The following is a 22139-nucleotide window of genomic DNA, read 5'->3' on the forward strand; positions in this document are numbered from 1 at the left end:
TTTTTTTTTTAAAAAAACATGTATTACTTTAAAAATATGCCAGTTAAATGTTAAAACTTATGTATGAATGTGCTAAACAAAGAGACTAACACGAAATAATTTCTGGTAACATTTTTAGCATCATGAAGGCCCATAAAAATGAGGAGGGTATGGATTATTGAAATTGTGTGAAATGAGAAAACTACATAGAAACATTTCCGTGAATGCAAGGAGACAAAGAGAGCGAATAGTTAAGTACATTGGACCCCTCCGTATCTGCTCCTTTAAAAAATGTGTATTTCACTCATTTACATTTTATGTTAAATTATTATCTGACTCTTCTAAAAGTTTTTGGTGTAAATTAAAGATGATCTGAAGTATCAGAAAATCAGGACTGAGAACAACTACCCTGAAAAAGAAAAAGGATTATTTTAGAATGTGAAAGAATGGCCAAGGTGTATGCAAAGTTATTTTTGCTTTGAATAGAAACCCTGAGTGCAATGTTTAAGAATATAAACCTATTCCCAACATGCAAAAATTCTATAGAATTCTTCAAATGAACCCTCCAAGTCAGTATTTTAACTCTGCTACTGTGTATGTGCTAGGTTTCCCAAATGGAATTCTCTATTCCCAGAACAATCTTTTCTAAAGCCACAAAAAACACAAATACAATTCAAAGTTCTTATGCTTGATATACTTTATGCCTTCTTTCATAAAACACATCACCTAGTTTTCACGTTTCTCTGAATATCCTATTTTGTCACAAAAGATATATTTCTCCTAAGTGAAGCTAAAACGCATGATTTTAAGACAACCTAAATGAAAATTGCAAACACATTTATAAATTCATGCTTATGAAATTATGACTTGCAGCATAAGTTATTCCTGATATTTAAAAGAATCTTTTATGAGTTTTTGACATCATGAATCTTTGACAACAATATTATCTGTGATCAAGAGATTGTGTGGGCTTACACAGTATTTTCAACTAAAAGTTACGCTATTTGGTTTAACACAGAAACCACACCATAGGTTAAGTTTGAGATTATTTTGAAATATCTGAACTGCTAAGCAGGTAAAAACAAGTAATACAGCCCATTTATAGCTCATCAGTTTTTTGTTTTGAGTCATCTAGGCAATAACTCAAGGAAGGTGAGAAAGAGCATTTGCCACCCTCCAGGGTGGCAACTGAACCTCAGGAATTGCCTGGAGATAGAGCCAATTGATGCTTCACGTCTCTCACCATGCTCTGCCATCAATTCTCCATTGCCATGGAATCCACGATGGAAATGTGCCACACTTAGGCCACTTTTCATTTCAGTTCTTTTATATATTACCCTCCCTTTTCATATTCTCCTTGGAACTGAATGAGTTACTGTCTCAAAGAATGGGGGCCCTGTACTAGGGAAGGGTGGGGTATAATGACAAGCAAGTTCATTTGTTTGGAATAAAATAGTCAGCAACAGAACAATAAACACAGAAGTCTGCTAGAACAGGCCTTCAGTTTATCAACACAAAGAGTTTTCTTCATGACTTCCCTGGACATCAGTTGCATTTAAATATAGAGTTGCTAATAATTTCCTTTCCTCTTTACTCGTTTAATTATGCGATCGGATATTAAAGCATTGGGTCAGGTATTTTGCCCAATTTTAGCTATTTTATTTATATTTTAACTATTTCCAATTTTAACTGTTCTTGATTTATATCCGATTTATTTCCAATTTATATTGGAAATCTTGGCCAGTAAATAATCTGAATATAGCATGGTTTAATATTATAAAGGTTATCTATACATACATAGTCTCTCTCTCCCATGTAACTATATCCACTAAAGTCCTAAAGTAACAATGCCTCTGCCTGCTTTGGGGAGTCAGTCTGGGTTTCCCATAAAGCAGACTGAGGTGATCCTAGGAAACACTGTAGGGAACAGGAAAGGAGGAGAGGAAGAGGAAGAAACAATCAAGAGTTCTTTATTGGGCTGGGCGCAGTGGCTCACGCCTGTAATCCCAGGACTTTGGGAGGCCAAGGTGGGCGGATCACTTGAGATCAGGAGTTCTAGACCAGCCTGGCCAAATGGTGAAACCCCATCTCTACTAAAAATATAAAAATTAGCTGGGTGTGGTGGCGCATGCTTGTAGTCCCAGCTACTCGGGAGGCTGAGGCAGGAGAATCACTTGAATTCGGGAGGTGGAGGTTGCAGTGAGCTGAGATTGTGCCACTGCACTCCAGCCTGGGCGCAGAGCGAGACTCCATCTTGAAAAAAAACAACAAAAAAAGAGTTCTTTATTGAGTAGATTACTAATCTGGGGAACTGGGGCTCAATGCTGTTGGGGATGCTCTGAGGATCTTTGGAATATATCTCAAAATTATCTCAGTGAGGGGAGAGAAAGCTGAGATTTTTACCCATCTACTCTCGCTTATTGGTTGAGTCTTGCTCCTGTTAATACCCTGTCACTTTGGGCTTGGTCCATGTGCCCATCTACCGACCCAAAGCTAAGAGGATATGGAAAGGATACCTGCAGCATCTGTTCTACATGGTATTTGATATTACCCCCAATATGTGCCCACAAAACAGTATACAGGATCATGGACTCAAAATGACAGCAAAATAAACAGATGCACACACTCTACACAAAGGATTTGATTGGGTTTGCAAAGCTCCCTACATTTCTTTGCATATAAACTAGACTCATCCCTTAAATTTCAAAGTAAAATCTCGCCAACTGAGGGAAAGCTGTGGCACAGAAGTTCCTCAGAGTTTTAAAAGATGTGCTTTGGGTTTAATTCCAACCACATACATATAAAACCATGTCAGTTTCAAAGTCTAGGTCAGGGCTCTTAAAGCTAAAACAGCTAGTCTCAAATCTCAGAGCATTTTCATAAATGGATGATCTGTACTCACTTGCATTTGCAGGCAAAATTGTAAATGAGGAATTATAATATATACATTCAGAACAGAGAAGAAATTTCCCTAAAGTACCAAAAATGTTAATGTAAAGATTTGCCACTTAAGAACAAATGGAAAAAAAAAAAACATTGGTGCCTAACTTTTGACACATAATCTAAGGTCTGAAGTCTTTTTGTGTTTCACAATATGAAGGTGTCCTGGACACAATATTTATACTATTCCTAGAAGACTGTAAATAGTATCTGAATGTGCACTGTGAGTTTCTCAGATTCAACCCCAGGAACAATTGCGCAAATGCTCTCCTGCATATAGAAACTGCTAGATCCTCTTTTCAGAGCTGCTGCTTTTTGTTTTTCTGGAGACAGGGTCTCACCCTGTTGCCCAAGCTGGAGTGCAGTGGTGAGACCATGGCTCACTGCAGCTTCGACTTCCCAAGCTCAAGCAGTCCTCCCACCTCAGCCTCCTGAGTAGTTGGGATTACAGGTGTGTGCCACCACACCCAGCTAAGTTTTTTATTTTTATTAGAGATGAAGTCCCACTAGATTGCTAGGGTTGGTCTTAATTTCCTGGGCTCAAGAGATCCTCCCGCCTCAGCCTCCCAAAGCACTGGGATTACAAGTGTGAGCCACCACACATGGCCCAGAGCTGCTTCTTACCAGGCAGATAGAGGAATGGGAGGCAGCACGACCTTGGAGAAGGAGGAAATAGTCACTGTCTCCTTTTATTAGGGAGTGCAGGCCCCACCACGCTACTGTTCTACCAGCACAGTGCCTGTTCCTCTGGGCTGCTCCTTCCAACCCCACTGCTGCCCTCAGCCTCATATTCAGAACATGTCAGCGGTGAAGAACAGAGCACATAATGAGCTTGTCTGGAACAAATTAAGATTCTGGGCTTTAAAGTCAAACAGACATGGGTTACATGGGTTTGAGTCTCATTTGGCTCCATGATCTTCAGCAAATTTCTTATCTGTTTCCTTATCTGCAGAATGGAGATGATAATACCACCTTCCTCAAGGGATTGTAGTGATGTATATATAGTGCTGGGTATTTAGTACTGAAAATATGCTAGAGGTTGCTATTGGTAGTAGTAGTAGTGTGGAAAGAAGGAAGCAAGCTACTGCACAGAAGTCTCCTGAAAATCTCAAAAAGGCTTGGGGAAATCCAGCAGAGAGAGCTTTCCCTTTCTTCAGAGTAGAGGTTTTAAAGTTGTGATTCAAGGGCCAGCAACATCCCCTGAGAACTTGTTAGAGATGCAAATTCTCAGGCCCCATCCCAGACCAACTGACACAGAAACTCTGGGGATGGGGCCCAGCCAGCGACATTTTCAAAAGGCATTCGGAAGATTGCATTACAGGTCAACTTTTGAGAAGCACTGCTCTAGCGGAATAGCAGGAAGGATAAATGCTAAGCTGAGCTTAGTTCATATGGAACGTTAACATTTCCTCTCTCATTAGTGGTCCCCTCCTGGGCAGATCTAGCATTTGAGGTTTTCATTTACATTTCTTACTTATATACCATGCAGTCTTGGGTAGGGCCTGTTAAAAATGGAAGTAGATAACTATTAGGTTGGTGCAAAAGTAATTGCGTTTTTTTTTTTTTTTTACCATTAAAAGCAATGGCAAAGACCACAATTACTTTTGCACCAACCTAACAGCTGTAAGGGATTATTTGTTCTCTGTCCAAAACCAGAAAGACTGACTAGAAAGACTTTTACAGGCCATTTTAAGTCCTTGTTTGTTTTAAATATGTACGTATAAAAATCAATATCTATGTCTATATGAGTACTTCAGTGTGTTAACAATCATCATATAATCACGCCCATGAGAGTATCATGTAATTGACATTGCACCATTATTATCATTATGCTGAAAAGGTGAGCAATAGCTACTCTTTAAATCTATTTAGAAATCATACATGATTGTGTGGTAAATTCTATGCATTAACATAAAGTCAGATTTCAAATCTTAAGGCTTGTGGAGTAACATTTTCACAGCCATATGTTTAATAGCTGTAAAGAAAAGACAACGTTTTTTTATTGCTACGAAATTTGATTACAGAGGACTCAAGTATTGTCCTTCATTTAGAATCTTAAACAATATCATTACATATGTCCTTTTGATTTTCAGCGAATACATATTTACATAAAATGTAGTCATTTCTCCCACTTCTTCATTGTTGAAATTGCCTTCGCCAACAGCTATGCAGTGTCAAGATGGGATCAGAATGTGTGGGAGCAGATACTTTTTCAGTCATGCTTTGCTGACATATGCACTGTTCACAAATTACCACTGAAACAATATATGTGTCTAAGAAACATGTAGATCAGAGCTGGCTGTTAATTCTTATCTATGTGAGAAGAAGAGAATATGAAAGTAAGAAGAACTTGGTTTGTTGAGACTCAACTTTGGCTAAATTGGAATCATTAAAGATTAAAAAAATGATATCTGGGTTCCCCACAAAAGTCTGATATCATTGGCTTGGGGTACAGCTGGGGCATTTTTTTAAGCTTCCAAGATTATGCTAATGGTCATTAGCGTCATTTCCTTATAGGTCACCTCTAACCTAACCACTTCACGGTAGTTAAATCTGGCTATGAGCTGTACTAGCTGGTAGCTGGTTGGGAGAATCACCAGTACTGGGTTTTTTGTACTTCTGCCCAGCCAGGCGTTGATCATATTTTACATTTGGATTTGCATAAAAGAAGCAGGCCAGGCAGTGGCCCAATGTTCCTTTCCCCACACAAGGTCATACATAAAATATGTTATTATTTTTCATTTTTCCCCCTCTGGCCTTTTCCCTGTAAGTATAAGATATGTTATCACTTTGATACGAATGAATCATTATTGAATATTCATTCACTCACTCCATTCACTTACTTATTCATTAATGCTTTAATTAAACATGTATTATGTGGTAGGTATACGGAAGCACAAAAAAGTACAAAAAGACCTCACAAAGCTTAAGATCTAAAGAGGAATACAAATTCATAGGCAATTGAAATACCATATGGCAAAGGGTAAGACAAATGTACTGAAGTAGCACATTGAAGGTGCAGGAGATCCGGCTTGGGATGTTCAGGAATCTATTTATGAGGAGCTGTCTGAAAAGGGATTATTAACTGGCTAAGCAAAGGTGAGAGAGGAGAGACAGATTGTTCCTAGGAAAGGGAGCTATTTGATGGAGGGCCAGAAGCAAGAAACAAAGATATTTTATTTGATTGCAGAGTTCAGTAAAGAGGGATAAGGCTTGAGTGATCACACGGAGTGAGAGCATGAAGGGCCACGTAAGTAGTGGAATGCTAGTAAATGTCAAATAACTGGCTCTAGGGGATGGCGGTGGCGCTAATTGTAGCATTTGCCAATTTCTGTGGTGTAAGTGCTCTCACAATAGCTGATTTCAAGCAACTAACTTGATGTCATTGAATGAAGAACTCAGTGGAAAGAGATACACATAATTGGCTCTTGGAATGTGTTAATTAGAAGATAAGTAGTTAGCAAGCAGAGCATGTGTGTACTAAACATAGATAGTGAGGGATAGAAGGACCAAAAGATACCCAATATTCATGAGGCACCTGGGTACTAAATATTCATAATATGCTAAATACACATGAGACCAAATATACAAGAGGCACTAAATATTCAAGATCAGATAAATATACATGAGCACTTAATGTTCACGAGGTCTTAATTCAGGCATCCATAGGTGATACCTATTCTAGCACCGTAAGTCTTCTGCCTGAGAATTACATGGCTAGTCATCAGGCTATTTTGGCAAGTTACAGCTGTGGCCATGCATTCTTGTCTCTGTGTCTCTGATAACGCACATGCCACTGAATCAGGCACCACCCATTTTGGACTCCCTTGTTGGGAAGTCAACTTTGGTCCTTGTAAGCACACCATAATTGGGAAGGCTGATGCAATATAGAGACAGACAAGACATATAATGTTGTGTACTGCAGAATTCAAGTACTCTAATCTTCACAGCCTGCTTATACTCTATTCTAAGTGTGTTAACTTAGCACATATCTTTCCCATTTGCTTCTCACTGTGATTTTAATAAACTCTGTGATTCAAGTATTTTAATTTGGTCTATGAGCTTGTTTCATGATTTGGATAGGCTGCCTGGTAGTATACTTGAAGGCCATCATTGCATCTAAGTAATTCCCCAGATGACAGAGGAAGTTTATCATAGGTGAAATTTTAAAAGCTTTATGATAGGTGAAATTTAAAAAAATAATAATAATTGGCCGGGCGCAGTGGCTTACGCCTGTAATCCCAGCACTTTGGGAGGCCGAGGTGGATGGATCACGAGGTCAGGAGATCGAGACCATCCTGGCTAACAAGGAGAAACCCCGTCTCTACTAAAAATGCAGAAAATTAGCCGGGCATGGTGGCAGGCGCCTGTGGTCCCAGCTGCTCGGGAGGCTGAGGCAGGAGGATGGCGTGAACCCGGGAGGCGGAGCTTGCAGTGAGCCGAGATCACATCACTGCACTCTAGCCTGGGTAACAGAGTGAGACTCCGTCTCAAAAAAAAAGAAAAAAGAGAAAATAATAATAGTAATTTAAATTTTTCAAGGGGGAAAAACACCTCGGAGTTGGTGAAGATCATTCGTTGAATTTGCTTAATCATTTGCTACATTTTAAAGAATGAACTTGATTTCCTGTGAAGTGAAAAAAGCAAAAAAAAAAAAAAATCTTGAAATGGATTGACTTCTGAAATGATTTGTGAGGCCACATCCAGAAAGGAATTGAGAAAAAGCCTATAAATATATGATCAAAGCAATGTTGAATTAAAAAAAACCAAGCATCATATTCTGATGACACTTGCTCATTTTCACACACTTGTTCCAAAAATATTAAAAAACACAAGAGATGAATCATTTGATGACATTTAAAACAATGCAAAAATAAATTTAGATCTAAAGTGTCATTGAAAGACCTAACTAATTGGATTAGAAAGTGAATATTTAAATAAATAATATTCAGAAACAGAGAGGATTATGCTCTGGCCTTTATTTCAATGTATGTTATCAATAAATGCCACTGTAAAATTAAATACGCAATTTGGAGAAATTTAATTTAAGTTTGTCAGGATTTATTTACTGCCCATTTGTTTAAAGGTATTCTGCTAGATACTGCAGGGGGCTACAAAGATGAAAAATACATTCTCAGGAGTTCACAGTCTAATTACAACGATGAAGAATGTTCTCCAAAGCTCTAAATACAATTTAGTACAAATAAAGTACAAATAAAAAGCTAAAGAGGTTTGAAGAAAGGAGAAACATAGCTGCTTGGAGGATCGGGAACAGCTCATGGCTGAGGAGCTGTGGGAGACAGTCCTTCAATAATTAGGGCATTGGCAGGCAAAGAGCACAGAGAAAGCCAAGAAGGCCAAGGCCATTATATGACACAGAACTTAGATGTGACCCTATAAAAGGCAAGACAGTGGCTCATGTGGCCTGTAAACTCTTTTGAATAAAGATGCCCCAGACTTCTATGGGTAATTACTATGCTGGAAGCAAATTGTCTCAGTATCCTCTCACCCCAAACATCATTATTAAATTGATCATTAGGCTTCCCAGGGCAACATTGGAAACAGAGTCATCTCCAGTTTGGGTATACAGACTTATGCACAACTGTCTGTTTTAACAAGGAATATGTTGTCGTGTGACTAATTTGCCCATTTGTCTCCCCAACTACACTCTAGGCTCTAGAGGCCAAAGGTTTTACCATTTTCATCCTTAAATCTAGCAATTAGTACACTGTTTAACATTTAGCAAGTGCTCAATTAACGCTTATTAATGAACCAACAAATCTATCAAACAATAGTGCATCAAAATGTTTGCTCCTATCTGCTTATTAATAACTCAGTGTCTTGGTTGCCAAAGGAGAGGAAAGAGAAAGGGTAGAGTGTAGCAGAAGAGGGGGAAATAAGATTCTAGCTAGCACAGTGAACACATTTGAGTTTCATATGTACACATAAAATCGGCACAGACATGATACTCACATACAAACACAGATTGGAAAAAAAAAAAAAAAACCCACTGGGCTAAGAGGAGTGGAGTTGCCACCATTCCCTGCTATATATCCCCTCTAGCTGGCCTTAGGTGACTTCTCCTCTCTTTCAAGGCTGCTTTAGACATTCCAGAATGAAAATATTGCAGAATTGGAATGAGACTGGCATACTGTTTGATTTACTCTCTTAGATAAAGCCTAAATAATTTTGCTTATAACAATGACAGAAAATACTGGAAGATAACAAAGTTTCACGTGAATTATCTAAGAAAGATAATACTAGGGTGGAATGAAGAGCTCTGAAGAGTGGCAATATATGAATAATACATATTATATGGAGAAGGCCTTTTCTTTTTTGGTGAATACATGATTGAGTAGAATTTTATGTTGCTGGAAGGTAGAGTTTGTTCTTCTCTCTATGCATATCTATATGGAACTAGTCTCCACCTGAGAGCTTATGACCTCTTTCTCTCTCTTTGGTGTTGAAAATGTGTGTATATGTGTGATACTGCAGTGCTTCTCAAGCTGCGATGTGCGTGCACATCCCTTGGGGATTGTCTTACGATGCGGATTCTGATTCAACAGTTCTGAAGTGGGGCCTGGGATTTCAAAATTCAAAAAAACTCCCAAGAGATATCAAGGCTTCAATCACACTTTGTACAGCAAGGTGATGCTCTTTTAAGAAACTGAAGCAATTACTAACAAATAGGTCACATAAGTATGTAATTATAACAGAAGTGAATCTATGTGCACAAAAGAAAGAACTACGAAAGAATTGTGTCTGAGTTATATGTGTATGTATATATATATATATACACAATATATATAGTGTATATATATATATATACACAATATATATAGTGTATATATATATATATACACAATATATATAGTGTATATATATATGGACATATAATTGGCATTATTATTACTGTGATAGAAAGACCTCTCTTCTGCAAGCCAAATTATCTTTCACTTTGCTGCTTCTTGAATTCTTTTCTTCTTTTTTCCCCTACAATTGCATCTCCAGATCTCCTTGAAAGGGTCAAGTAGAATGCCTATGGGCTATCTAACTATGTTGGTGAACGAGTTTGAATTCAATGACATTCAATGCATATCTAAGCCAAGCTGTCACAACACACTCAAGCCTGCCAAAGCAGTTTGTACAAATCTTTAAAATAATTTACAGGAGAGACAAAATTACCATATCATTCCCATTATCAGAAGAAATAATTCAAATTAAGAAAAATTAGAAACAAAAATGAAGAGATGACACTGAAGAATATGTCACCACTGGAAGATGACTTTCATCTACAGTGATCTCTCTATAAAGCAAAGATACTTTTCAGCTATTATTCAGTAAGTGAGTCCACAGTTTCCTATGATATTGTGAATTTAATTAGTAGGCAATTTGCTCATGAAATCAGAATCTAGCCCTTCCCTTGTTGGGTTGCTGGATCTGTGTATTCCTATATCCTTCTCTAGCTATTGCCTCATTTCTCAAATTCCTTTCATGTCTTCATCTCCATTCCTTATTTCCACCTCCCTAATTCTCAACTCACCACAATAAGACTTCTTGGCTCTGGTTCCAGTGTAAATTCTTTGATTGCATCATCATGAACCTCTTACTTGAGGTTAGGGCTCAGCGCCCCGAACCCTCACACTGTTTGAGGGTCAACTGTATAACAGTTTCCCTAATTCCCAACTCACCACAATAAGACTTCTTGGCTCTGGTTCCACTGTAAATTCTTTGATGGATCATCATGAACCTCTTACTTGCTGAAACTCCAAGAAATAGTGTTCACACCTAGCTTATTCAGCTGCCTGGTAGTCCCTGACACTGCCAGCCACTTCCTTGTCTTTGAGACTTTCTCCTTGCTCGGCTTCCTAGTCATTCTTCTCCTTTTTAGCCTGCCATTTTCTGGCCACACCTGCTTAGCTCCTACAGGAAACACTTCATAAGTGTTGTTTTCTGTTAGATATTCTGCCTGAGAAATCACACCCCTACTCTTGCATAAGTGGGAAATTCTTCAAATCTTAGGTGAGGAAAGTTAGATGGCTTCTCTTCTCTTTCAAGGCTTGTGCATGTACATCTTTTGGGGATCTTCTTACAATGCAGATTCTGATTCAACAGTTTTGAAGTGGGGCCTGGGATTTCAAAATGCCAACAAACCCCCAAGTTATGTCAAGGCTTCAATCACACTGCATAGCAAGGTTGACACTGTCTTTAAAGAATGATGCAATTACTAATAGGACACATAAATCTCTAATTATTACAGAACGGAAACTATGATCACTAAAAAAGGAACTGTGAAAGAAAGGACATTATGTCTGAGTTATCATAGCTTCAATGCAACCTTGGCTAAGGTAGTACCAAGATAAGCTCTTCACAAAGCTGAATGGGCTTCACAATGATCAAGGTGGTAGAATTCAGTGGGCCCACAAACTCCTTCGCAACTTATATTACGGATAGGGACATCTCAAAATAGACACTCAGAACAGACAGTGCTGTGATCTGTAAGGGTTCACCAATATGTGCACACTTACAACTTATACCCATTGGCAGGGCCCAGCATTTAGATTGGCAGCAAGACCAACCCCTCCTCTCCCTCCTCCTCCTCAGCCTACTTAACGTGAAGATAATGAGAATGAAGACCTATATGATGATCCACTTCCACTTAATTAATAGTAAATATATTTTCTCTTCCTTATGATTTTCTTAGTAACATCGTATTTTCTCTAACTTACTTTATTGCAAGAATACAGTATATATTACATATAACAATGCAAAGTATATGCTAATCACTCTTTATGTTATCAGTATGGCTTCTGTCAACAGTAGCCTATTAGTACTTACGTTTTGGGGGAGTGAAAAGTTCTACTTAGATTTTTCAATGTGTGGGGCTCAGCGCTCCTAACCCTCACATTGTCTGAGGGTCAACTGTATAACACTTTCCAAAGGCTCCCTTTGCCCTGTTCTTAGACACAGCCCAGTGTGAATTTGTAGCAATCTTGTAATGAGCCACATACTGTCTAACAAGTTGGATGCTAATTATACAAAACTTTTGAAAAAAGGGATCAAAGTTCCTACTTCACAAGCTTGAACAGCTGTAGCCTCAGGAACTTTCTCCAGATTGAGGACAAAAATCCTATCTCCAGGAAGCCAAATTTGCAGCTGCCACACTCTCACAAAATCCCAGTTCACCTTAGGGACGGATGGGGAGTCAGTCATCATACTTCCTTTCCCTTTGGGCTGAAACTGAAAAAGCAAAAATGGGGTGGGAGGGTAGGAAGAACAGGAAGGGAGGTATCCTGTTCATTGGAGAGGTCCTAAGGAAACCTGGCTGGAGTGAAAATCTGCTGTGCCTTAAGCACCACCCTTCCATCCCCAGACCAATACACATCATATTACTCTGTTGTCCTCCTTCAACAGTGCTAGTTACAGACTCAAGTTTACCATTAGTATATAATAGCTATAACATTTGCCCTTAAAATGCAGGCTAACTCAATGCTGCTGGGCATCAATCTAAATATATTAAGGTAGGCACTGCTGACTACAACTCTAATAATAATAACCGATAACTATCATTTATTGAATGGCCACATGGCAGGTACTATGCTTATCAGGGCTTCCCTGTCTGCTCAGCCCATGTTTCTTTGTAAAACACAACATATTAAAACAATAGTATTTGGAGACAAAAATGCCTTCAATCCAACCACCTCATAATAAAACCAACATATTCAGTTTTCTATATTATAGTCCTTGTCCATATACATATTCAATGGTTCTATATTTGCAGTAATATTTATACTACATCTTTTCACTTTTTGTGCAACTTAATACATTATTTGTTCCTCTTTCATTCTCCTTTGAAAATCCAAGGTAACAAATACTGATAACCTAGTATATATCTCTCCATTCCTCCTTCATGGTTATGTAATCCCATAAGATTAATTTTGTCTTTTTTATTTTAAAAATGGAATATATTAATTGAAACTTGTTCTGTTTTTTGAAAGGTATCATCACCATTCTTTCAGGACAGTAGACACAGCTCTAACTAGACTAAATAATAATTCATTCGGGGATGCCCAAATAATTCCATAACGTATTCAATAATTTCCACACTGAAGGGTATTTGCTTGATTTCTACTTTTTGACCATCACAGACAATGCCGGAATACACATCCCCTACCTACAGCCTTTCATATTGGTACTTTTATTTCTGTAGTATTGATTCTCAGAAATGGAGTGACTGATCAAAAGGTAAGTGCATTTAAAATTTTTGTAGATCATACCACCTTTCTTTCCTCAAAGACCACAGCAATTTGCGTTTCATCTGCAATATCTGAGAGTGCTCTCTTCCATTAAAAATTATCATTCTTAATTTCTGTCTATCTGTTAGATAGACATGGTGTCTTATTTCTTTATTTTTCTATCCCTTACTACTATGAGGGTAAGCATGTTATCATAGTTTTATTTTTCTAGCTATCTTGATACCCTCTTCTGGGAATTGCACATTCCTATACTTTGGCCAGTTTTGTAATGGGTTGTCTTTTTAAAAATATTAATTTAATTAACAAATTTGTAGGAGATATTTGTATATTAGGTGTATGCATCTCTTTATGTCACATACGTTGCGAATACATCTACTCTATTTGTTGTTTTTCTTTTGACTTTGTCTTCTGCTATTTTAGGCAGTAAAAAGGTATATTTTTTCCTTACAGCTTTTGGGTGTGTCTTGTTTAGAAAACGTCTTCCTCATTCCAAGAATTTCTCTTTTTACATTTAAAACTTTAATGCATTTGAAACGTATTCTTATATTGCATAAGCTAGGAGGCAATCTGTGTTTCCTAAGAGGAATTGCAAAGAGTGCTGGCACCATTTATTGAATAAAACACTTTTATTCCTTGAATTAAAATAACACATTTGCCATATAATGGTTCCAAAAACAATTTGTATTTATTTATTTATTTATTTATTTTTTAAGATGGAGTTTCGCTCTTGTTGCCGAGGCTAGAGTACAATGGCGCGATCTTGGCTCACTGCAACCTCCGCCTCCTGGGTTCAAGTGATTCTCCTGCCTCAGCCTCCCAAGTAGCTGGGACTACAGGCGCCTGCCAGCACGCCCAGCTAATTTTTGTATTTTTAGTAGAGACGGAGTTTCACCAAGTTGGCTAGGCTGGTCTTGAACTCCTCAGGTAATCCACCCACCTCAGACTCCCAAAGTGCCAGGATTACAGGCGTAAGGCACCGTGCCCAGCCTCCAAAAACAATCTGATCTGCTTCTGGACTCTCAATTTTGCTTCAGTGATCTACTTGTCTTGTTTTGTGCTAATACTATACCATTTGGATTACAGTAGCTTTACAGCAAGTTTAATATTGGATAAGGCAAGCCCCCTCTCTTATTACTGATGCGGAGACATTTATTATTTTTCATGCATTCCTCAGCTACTTGCAATTATTTATTATTTCATATGAACTTTAAAAGTCTCCCTTCCTCAATATATCTTGCCTTCAAGGCACTTGAAATTTACAGGGAATTTAAATTCCAATATTTAAATAAAATCTTGATAAGCCTAAAATACTATAAATCTATTCTATGAAACAGATACCAATATTAAGGCAAAACAATGAAAGCAAAAACCAATAAAATGTTCAGAGCACTGCTTAAATAGATTACGACATATCCACAAAATGGAACAACATGTAGCCATTAAACTAATGGTTAAGTTCTTTGTTATGGGTTGAATTCTGTCCAAATTTTCTCCAAATTTAAATGTTGAAGTCCTAACCCCTGGTACCTCAGAATGTGACCATTTGGAGATAGGGTCGTCACAGAGATAATCAACTTAAAATGCGGTCATTTGGTTGGGCCTGAATCCAATATGACTCTGTCCTTAAAAGGGGAAGTTGGAGACAGACACGTACACAGGGGGCACACCATGTGAAAATGAAGGCAGACATCTACAGGACAAGGAGCACCAGAGACTGCCAACAAACCATCAGAAACTAGGGGAATGGAATGGAACAGATTCTCCTTCAGAGCCCTCAGAAGGAACCAACCCTCCTGACACCTTGATCTCAGACTTCTATCCTTCAGAACTGTAAGACAACAGACTTCTTTTGGTTAAGTCATCCAGTTTGTGGTATTTCACTATTGCAGTCGTAGGAAACAAATACATTCTTTATGTACTGATACAGGAAAATGTCCAAGATACATTGTTGAGAGAGAAGTAGAATTCAGAAAAAAATGTGTATCGTATGCTACCATTAATGTGAAGATGCTTATATATAGAAAACAGACACACATATATACATACATAAACTTATGCATATGTGCTTGAAATTTGTAAATATCTCCTGAAGGATATACAAATAGCTGACAATATTGATTGGTGGTGGGTAGGGGAAATGATTTGACAGTGCACAGAGGTAGGAGAAATAATTTTTATTGTATAACTTTTTGTAAGTTTTCATTTTTGAATCATAAAAATGATCACCTAGTGGAAAATAAGTAAAATTAAAAACAATCAAATAAGACCCCTAAATTATCACCTTTCTTTTAACTATCTTAATTAAATCAGATAAGTTGAACAGATCTTCTTTTGTACTTTCTTTTTTTTTTTTTTTTTTTTTTACAAACAACAATCACTTTATTCACATGCCAGAACAGTGTTTGAGTAGACAGTTTTAAGGGCAATACAATCAATTTCTTGCACTCAGATTTGAATTTTTAAAAAATTATATTCAAGCTCTAAGTATTTTACTTACAGAATTTTGCACGTGGCCCACTCCTTTCTGCACAAAGGTAAAATAATATCTTTATTTGACTAATTCCCCATTGTTTTGTTGTTTCAACATGATTTTGTACCCTCAGTCATTTCAATGTTAGTCAAACGTTACATTTTCTTTCACTCTTACCCTTTTTTGAGCTTCATTTCCTCTCTTTATGTTCTCGAGTATAGCTTCGAGGTGTAGGGTATTCATTCCCAAGATCCACAACAATTACCTCCCTAGAAAATGTCACTCCTTTTAAAGGTCTTTTTTGGCTTTCAACAACTGAAGGAGTTCTAGTGACAGATATGTGTATTTTCTGCAAACCATCATCCTCTTCTTGACCAGTTTCTCCAGCATTCTCAGGCTCTTGCTTCTCATTTATTTGGTTCTCCTCTTCTGTCTCTGCACAAGAATGCCAGGCCTCATTGGCACATTCAAGTTCATGACTTGCATTAAGATCCTTTCGTGGTCCTCTGGATTGCTTGTCACCACTTTGGCAGCTGCACAGTCTACATCTCCGTTTGCATCTGTACAAGGCACTTTCTTTGTCTCTTTACCTTTCCTGCCTTGGAAACAGCCTTTCCCCCACGAGCCTGGAATCCGGCCAGAGCCTTCTTTTGTACTTTCTATGTGGAAAGTTACGTCAGACTGAAACATGTTAATACAATATTTGCATATAGACACAGATCTCTCTCTTTCCCATTTACTGAGACAACAACTTTTACAATGTTAACGTGTGTTCAACATTGCTTGAAGTAATACGGGAGTTAAAAGAATACAAGACATACTTTCTGTATTACAGAAGCTCTTAACTGAGTGATGGAGAAAAGAAAAAAAGACTTAGGTGAAGCATGAAAGTAAGTCACTTCAGTTTTTTGTGCCTGTTTTCTCAACAGTAAAATAACAAATGAGATAAGTGACTGTTGAAGTCGTAAAATTTCTGAATTGTTTCATTTTTTGAAATTACACTTTTAGTTTTGCAATAACCGTATGTTCACATGTAGTTGTGAGAAATAATACAGAGAGAACCAGTATACCTCCGACCCAGTTTCCCTAAAGGTAAAATCTTGCAAAAATATAGTACAATATCATAACCAGGATATTGACATTGACACAATCAAGGTAAAGAACAGTTCCAACACTACAAGGATGCCTCCTGTGTTGCCCTTTTGGAGTCACATCCATCTCTCTCTCTCTCTTTCCTCCGTTGTTCCGGACTCCTTGCAATCACCAATCTGTTCTTCATTCCTTAATTCTGTCACTTCAAGACTGCTATATAAACGGAATCATGCAGTATGTAACCTTTTAAGATGAGCTGTTTTTACTCAGCATAATTCCGTGGAGATTGATCTAAGTTGTTGCATGTATAAATATTTCATTCCATTTTATTGCTGAATAGTATTGCCTAGTATGTATGGATGTACCATAGTTTATACAACCATTCATTGTTGACCGTCTGGGTTATTTCCAGTTTTTGGCTATAATGAATAATGGTAGTATGAACATTTTTGTACAGGTTATAAGATAAATGTCCAAGAGTGCAATTGCTGGGCTGTATGGTAGCTGCATGCTCAGTTTTATAAGAAATTGATAAACAGTTTGCTACAGTGGCTATACCATTTTACATTTCCACCAGCAATGTGAATGATCCACTTTCTCCACATCCTTGCTAGCATCTGGTGTTGTAACTACATTGTTTTAGCCATTCTGACAGATGTGTAGGAATATATAATGATTTTAATTTGCATTTCTCTAATGGCTAATGTTTTTGATAATCTTTTCATGTACCTATTTGCTGTCTGTATATCCTCTTTGGTGAAACGTTTCTTGATGTGTCTTGCCCATTTCCTAATTGCACTGTTTATTTCCTGTGTTACCTCGCAGTTTTGAGAGTTCTTTATATATTCTAGACATCCATCTTTTGGATATATGGCTTGAAAATATTTTCTATCAGGCTGTAGCTTGTCTTTTCATCCTCTTCACAGGTCTTTTGCAGTGCAAAAGTTTTAAATCTTGATGGGCTCCAATTGATTTTTGTGTGTGTGTGGATCATGCTTTCAATGGCAATTCTAGCCCTAGAGCCTGAAGATTTTCTCACTTTTCCCTAAATTTTTATAGCTTTATGTTTTACATTTAAGTCCATGATCTATTTTGAATTAAGTTTTTATAAGGTGTGAGATTTAGGTTGAAGTTTTTTTCCACCCTAGGGATGTCCAATTTCTGCAGCACCATTTGTTGAAAAGGCAAGCTTTCTCTATTGAATTGCTTTTGCAACTTTATCAAAAATCCATTGGGCACATTTGCATGGGTCTGTTTTCGGGTTCTCTATTCTGTTTCATTTGGTCTATGAATCTATCCCTCCAGCAACATCATACTGTATTGATAGCCTTACTATATTGTTGGCCATAATATTGGGTAGAGAGGTTACTCCCACTTTATTTACCTTTTTAAAAGACTGTTTTAGTTATCCTGCGGCCTGTGACTTTTCTTATAGATTTTAGAGTATGCTTGTCTATGGGTACAAAAATCCTTGGTAAGATTTTCATAGAAACTAAATTAAACCTTTAGAGTGATTTGAGGAGAATTGACACATTTGCTATGCTGACTATTTCGGTCTATAAACACGCCATATAATCCACTTATTTAGGTTGTTTTTAATGTCTTTCATCAGCATTTTATAATTTTCTACATACCGATCCTGTACATGTATGACAGATTTATACCTATGTATTTCATTTTTGGGTAAGCAATTATAAATGGTGTGGTGTTTTTAATTTCACTTTTCACACCTTCATTTCCAACATAGACAATCCGTAAGTTATGACGGCTTGCCTTATGATTTTTTGACTTTATGATGGGTTTATCTAAATGTAAGCCCATCATAAGATGAGGAGCATCTGTATATAAAAATGTGACCAGCTTCGGTGTGTTGATCTTGTATTTTTGGATCTTGTTAACCTCTCTTCTCAGCTCTATGAGCATTTTTGGTTATTTTTGCTTTTGTTTTTGTAGAATCTTTGATATTTTCTACATATACAGTCATGCCATCTGCAAATAGAAATAATTTTATTTTATACTTTTCAATGTTGCTTTTCCTTGCTTTATTGTAGTGTCTGGAACTTCCAGAACTATGTTAAAAAAGAGCAGTGAAATTGGGCATCCTTCCCTCGTCAGCAATTGTGGGGGAAAACATTAAGTCTTCCATTGTTAAAATTATGCTATTAACTGTAGTTTTCTGTAGATACCCTTTATTAAGATGTGGAAGTTATCCTCTATTCCCAGTTTTCTCATAGTTTTTATCATGAATGGATGCTGGGTGTTGTCAGATGCTTCTGCATCAATCAATATAATCATATGATTTTTTCTTCTTTAGTTGGTTGATATGGTAGATTACACTAATTAACTTTCAAATGTTGAGCCAGCCTTCAATACTAAATCCCATTTAGTTACGGTATGACACTCTTTTTTAAACTTTGATGCATACTATTTAATATTTTGTTGATGATTTTTGTCTCTAGGCTCATTTATTTATTTTAGACCTTTCCTGTCTTCTAACTAAATAATTTAATGCTATACATTTTATTCTCAATACTGCTTTTACTACCTCTCCCCCCTTTTTTTTTGCCACAGAAAAAGACTAGATTACTCACAGCAAAGCAGTGGTGAAAGAACCAACATTTTATTGAGCCAGTTCCCACAGAGTAATCCCAAAGAAGTTCAGGAGACACCTGTACACACAGTGGATTTCATCACAGGAGAGAAACCCTGAGCTTAAGGAAGCTTAATCTTTAAAAATAGACAGTAGATATGCTTGCCCTTTGCTTTAGAATCTCACTCATGTTGATGTTTTATTTTCATTTTATTTAGTTCTTTGTGTTTAAAAAATTTTTCTTTGCAACCTCCTCTTTGACCTGGGGAAAATGATTTAAAGGTGCGCCACTTCATTTCCAAGTGTTTTGAGGTTTTTCTTTTGTCTTTCTCTTACTGATTTCTAGCTTGGTTTCATTATGCTGTGGGAACATACGAGTTGAATTCTCTAAATTTGCTGAAGTTGCTTGGAGTCCAGAATATGGCTTATATCAGTGAATGTTCCATGAGAGCTTTAAAATAATGTGTATTCTGCTACTGTTGGGAGGAGTGCTTCAATTAGATCCTGTTGGTTGATGGTGTTGTTCAGTTCTCTTTATCCTTGCTTATTTTCCATTTAGTAGTTCTATCAACTGAAGAGAGAGGAGTGTTGAAGTCCCTAACTAGAAATATGGATTTGTCTGTTTCTTTTTTCACCTCTGTTCATTTTTGCTTCACGTATTTTGAAGTTCTGTTGTTAGGTGCAAACACATTTAGGATTATTATGTTTTCCCAGTGAATTAACACTTAATCTTTATGTAATGTCCCTGTTTGTCACTAGTAATTTTCTTTGCAACGAAGCCTACTTTATCTGATATTAACATCACTGCTGCTGCTTCCTTTTGATTAATTGTTGCATAATGTAACTTTTTCTTTTTTTTTTTTTTAACCTACCTATGTTGTATTTGAAATAAACTCTTTTAGACGGCATATTGTGTGATCAGCTTTTATCAATCCACTCGGCTAAATCTCTTTTAATTGGTATATTTAGACCATTTGCATTTACAGTAATTATGGATATATTAGGGCTTCAATCTGCCACCTTATCTGGTTTCTGTTTTTTTGTTTGTTTGTTTGTTTCTCATTCTTCTGTTTCTTTTTTCTTACCTTCTTGTGGGTTATTTGAACATTTCTTAAGATTCCATCAAAATTTATTTGTAGTATTTTCTTAAGGTATCACTTTGTATATTTTTTTAGTGGTCTTTCTAGGCATTACAATATGCATTAACATTGCAATCTACTGGAATTGACTTCAGGTGAAGTGTAGAAGGACTCTTACTTCCACTTAGGTATGTCTTCTTTTAAAATATAACTCTTAAGTATTTTCTCTACATACATTGAGAACCACATCAGGTGGTGTTAAAATTTTCACTTCAAACTTATGGTAAATAGGATAGTCTATTATTTTACTCTTATTTTTACCCATTCGACTATTTTCTTTTCTTTCTGAAATGCCAAGACTTCATTTGTTATAGTTTCTTTTCTGTTTAGAGAATGTCTTTTTGTCATTCTTTAAGAGCAGATTTGCTAGCAAGAAATTCTGTTTTCCTTAATCTGAGAATGTCTCCTTCCCTTTAATTCCTTAGGAAAACTTTAGGAGTTATCTGATTATCTAAGAGTCTGTACCTTAGACTTTGGTTATGCTATTTTACAATTCTATACGTTTAAAAGTCAATTTGTGGAGGGCTGATGGTGACACAAATGATTCTTGTTCACTAGATACCAGTAAAATTTTCTCATGGAATGCAATAGATTCCTGCCCTACAGTTAGTGATCAGTATTGTATCTGTTATAAAATTCCTATCAGCATTCTAGATTATATATATATATATATATATATATATATATATATATATATATGCCAATTCTTCAGACTCTCCTTTGAACCAACTGTAACTAACATCTTACTAATTCCTTCATCAGTTAATGATCTAATAAAATGTTTTACACATATTCATTTTATATTTTTATGGGACTCACAATTTTGTCTCTTTAGAAAAGTAGCCTTATATAAAATACAAACATAAAATGACCCATTAATTCATTATTTTACTTACAAAAGGTATCTATGTATCTGAAAGTTTTCTAAGTGCCTGACACACAACTTCTCCTAATGATACCTCTTCTGTACCCATGATAGATTTATCTAAACATTTAAACAAACATTGATACAACACTATGAACAAAACTACAGACTTCATTCAGATTTCACCAGTTTTTCCACTCATGTCATTTTTCTGTTTCAGGATCCAATCCAGAATCTCCTACTGCATTTGGTCATTGGGTCCTTTCGTTCTCCTCTAGTCTGTGACAATCTCTCAGTTTCTTCTTGTTCTTCATGAGCTTGAAACTTTCGAATAGGACTAGTCAAGTATATTCTAGAAGTCTCTTAAGATTTGACTGAAGTATTTTCCCTATTAGAAGAAGTTACAGGTTTTGGGGAAGAATACCAGAGAGATAACATGTCCTTTTCATGACATCATATCACAGGAGACATGATATCAATATTATCACTGGCGATGTTATACTTGACTACTTAGTTAACTTGGTGCCTGCCTGGTTTCTTCTCCATTATTATTCCTACTTTTCCATATTCTATTATCTGGAAGTAAGTTACCAAGTTCATGGAGGGGCTTAGGGGAGGATTAAACTCTACATCCCAGGAAAGGAGTATCTATGTATATTATTAAGAATTGTTCTATAAGGGAAAATTTTCTCTCAAATATGATTTTTTTAGTAAACAGAGAAAACACATTATCATCTGAGTGGTTGCTATATGGCTAATCTCATTTACCTTCTTTTCTCAATTCATAAACTGGCCTTTTTTCCCTTTT

At 36.7% G+C, this 22139-nt stretch overlaps 1 protein-coding gene and 1 pseudogene across 4 annotated transcripts in view; both read right to left on the reverse strand.

The window, feature by feature from the left end:
• Positions 1-22139, reverse strand: part of DMD (dystrophin) — a 2284432-nt gene that overhangs the window by 433994 nt on the left and 1828299 nt on the right. The window lies entirely within an intron of this gene.
• LOC129476331 (uncharacterized protein C2orf74-like) lies at positions 15502-16350 on the reverse strand (annotated as a pseudogene).

Source organism: Symphalangus syndactylus, chromosome X, assembly GCF_028878055.3.
Source record: "Symphalangus syndactylus isolate Jambi chromosome X, NHGRI_mSymSyn1-v2.1_pri, whole genome shotgun sequence".
Lineage (NCBI taxonomy): Eukaryota > Metazoa > Chordata > Mammalia > Primates > Hylobatidae > Symphalangus > Symphalangus syndactylus.